A 2,936-nucleotide genomic window follows, 5' to 3' on the forward strand; every position below is an offset into this window, starting at 1 on the left:
CTGAAGTGTTTGTGAGTTACTTCTTACTTCCTTTAAGTTATGAAACTTTTATGATATATGGTTTGTGTGCGGTAAGTTTCTCTTATTGTAAATGAGTTGATGTGTCATGTCTGAACGTGTGTGTATGTATGGCCATTCTAAAAACACCCTCCTTGTTTCACAAGCCCAATACCAGAAAATTTATACTATGGGAAAATTGTGGAAAGGATATCTATATGTGATGCCTCCGATAGGGCAGCTATATTGCAAACCGGATTAGTAGATTATGGCTTGACCTTATGGGAATCATGTGTTGGACTTAACAAAGATATGAAATAAAAATAAAAATGACTGATATGTGATTCTAATTTCTCAGATATGGGTTCGAGGCACTGGTCTTGTGGTGCCGCGACACCGAGTGATGAACATGAAAAATTACTAGGGGAATTTTAGTCTACACAATAAACCTTAATAAGGTTTCTGGGTTATTTAGTAACCCTAATTAGGTATGAGCATAAACTATATAAGTAAGCATTTTGTGAGCATAAACTCTATAAATAGGCATGTTAAGTCTCATTTTAGGGGGCTTGGCCAAGTTAGGCATTTTAATATTTTTAGGTTTTTATTTTAGTTTTATTTTCTTTTCAATTTAGTCCTTTTATAATTTTGTTATTGTTTTAACTTGGATTTGATTTTGATCTAAGGATTTAATATATTAATTTTTTATTATTTTGTTGTTGATTCCAATTGCAATCGAGGAGATCTTCGCAACTATTAAAGAAGATTTTACTTCCGAGCTTCAATCAATATTGAAAAATAGATTTCTTTCTATATTCCTTACTTTTATTTACTTTTTTATTTTGCATGTTAAATATGAGTTTAGGAAATTTTGTATTTTGATCCATGAGTAGCTAATTTCCTCAAGAAGTTTAACGAACGGAGGTGTGAATAATTAACGAATGAACGAGAATTGAGATCTAAGTTAGTTGGTTTAAATTATGTGTGATTAAACACTAGGGAGACGCCCTTAGGAAGTCATTTGGGATAAACGAGGTTGAGAGATAAGTTTACTGCATACCTCATAATTTATCCCGATCAAGAAAGTGAGGTCGTGAGGTAAGCGTGTATTGGTCGACTAGTTAATTAGTTAGAGGTTAAGAGGTAATAACTAGTTAATTAGGATCACTGAAGTGAGTTAAGCTCCTGCTTGTTTTATTGGGTTATTTCCAATTTTTTATTTGGTTTATTTTTAGTTTAATTAATTTTTAGGTTAATTAGGTTAATTGATGTTTATTTGATTTTTTGTAATTTAATTTTAAATCAGTACTATTTAGACTTATTAGCATAGATAATTAATTTTCAAACTCCATTGGGTACGATCCTTGGAATACTTCTCAGAGTGTTTCATCGTGACACTTTACTATATTAAAATTTAACCCGTATACTTGCGTACACCACTATTTAATTAATTATCTGTTTTTCTGCAGTATTTCCAGTCTAGACATTCGCCTGTCTAACGGTGGTCAAGTTGTTGGCACCATTGCCAGGGAAGTTTTCGGCATGAGACTTGAATTTAATTTTTTTGCATTTGATAAGATAAATAGGAAAAATTAGAATTATAGATACGAATTTTTATTTTTTTGTTATTTTATTTCTTTACTTGATTTTTAATTTATTTTAAGTTCTCTTTGATTCAGTGTATGACTCGAAGTGGAATTCTTTATGACTCGGAGTGGAATTCTTTCTATCGAGCCAGATCTTGAACCGGAGAGAATTTTAACGCAAGCCCATTAACAAATGCAAAACAATCCACTTGTAGTGGCTGACTTGCCATGAGGAAACCCACTTTTCGAAGAGAACATCCAACCGCCTGCACCATTATGAAAGAAGCCACTAATGGCTCAATAAGAGAGGACATTGTGTTAGTACGTGCTTCCCACTTTAGATCTATCCAAGGTAGCATTGAGGGGCCAGCGATAAATGCAAATAATTTTGAAATTAAGACGACTACCATTCAAATGATACAAAAAAATATGATGGAAGAACTGAACCAGCACTTAAAAAGATTCCTACAATTGTGCTACACATTTAAATACAACGAAGTGATTGATGATTCAATCCGTCTCCGATTATTTCCACTCTCGCTTTGTGTCAACGCCTACAAATGGCTTGATTCCCAAAAGCTAGGTTCCATCACGGCATGGGATGACTTAGCGGGGAAATTTTTACACATACTTTTCCCAATTAGTTAAACCATCCAGTTAAGGCATGACATTGCTAATTTTAAGCAATTTGAGGGTGAGAATTTATATGAAGCTTGGGAACGCTTCAAGTCACTGCTTCAGAAATGCCCACACATGTTATGCAAGACTGGCTTCAATTGTAAATATCTTGTAACGGATTGAGTGGGAGCTTAAGAGCCAACTTAGATGGCGCATCAGCCAGGGCCTTCATGAATAACACCTATGAGCGAGCCTTTTAATTGATCAATGACATGGCAATAAACTCGTACATGTGGTCTAATGAACATTTTTCTTATAGCCATAAGCTGTCAACAGCTAAGATGGTCAATAAAGACGATAAGTATCAACAAATTCTGGAAAAATTACATCATCTAGAGACCACTATCACTCCCTCAATGAATGATGTTGCTCGAAGCTTTACATCATACATGGAGACCCAATTAGAAGAAGTGAATTAGTTGGGTAATAGAGGTGGAAATCCCAATTTGAACACGCACAACCTTAGTTGGAAGGACCACCCGAGTCTAAAGTGGGGAGGCAGTCAAGGTAGCAAAAACCTAGCTTCGAATCGACCAAACCATCCATATCAACCATTGCATGTGAAAAGATCTCAAAAGAGATACATGGATAACGACCACGTTGGTTATGGTCAACGTTTGGACCAAATTGAAAATAAGATGTAACTTATGAGATCCGACATTCAACACGTAAAGA

The 2,936-nt window shown here is 34.8% G+C and overlaps 1 non-coding gene across 1 annotated transcript; it reads right to left on the minus strand.

The window, feature by feature from the left end:
* Positions 1 to 2,238: 2,238 nt before the first annotated feature.
* On the minus strand, positions 2,239 to 2,341 carry LOC128035772 (small nucleolar RNA R71). The gene has a single exon (XR_008192321.1). It is a non-coding gene; the product is annotated as a small nucleolar RNA R71 (small nucleolar RNA).
* Between the last annotated feature and the right edge of the window lie 595 nt (positions 2,342 to 2,936).

The sequence above is a fragment of the Gossypium raimondii genome, chromosome 12 (assembly GCF_025698545.1).
Source record: "Gossypium raimondii isolate GPD5lz chromosome 12, ASM2569854v1, whole genome shotgun sequence".
NCBI lineage: Eukaryota > Viridiplantae > Streptophyta > Magnoliopsida > Malvales > Malvaceae > Gossypium > Gossypium raimondii.